We start from the raw sequence: 213 nt of genomic DNA, 5'->3' as shown, positions 1-213 counted from the left end.
ATTGCAAATGGTGTCTGGACTTGTTTAAGGTTTTACAGAAAGAGGGATTTATTGGTTTAGTTTATTGAGAATTTGGTTCAGAGAATGGGATTTAGTGTTTTAGCAATCCAGAAAAACTGTAAGATGGGAATACGAATAGGACAGAGAGTAGAAAATCAAGAATTGTGGTGTTATGGACTTAACGTAAATCTACTAGAGTTAATAATTTCAGAA

Source organism: Rutilus rutilus (genome assembly GCF_951802725.1).
Source record: "Rutilus rutilus genome assembly, chromosome: 14".
Taxonomy (NCBI): domain Eukaryota; kingdom Metazoa; phylum Chordata; class Actinopteri; order Cypriniformes; family Leuciscidae; genus Rutilus; species Rutilus rutilus.
This window is presented reverse-complemented; position numbering follows the sequence as displayed.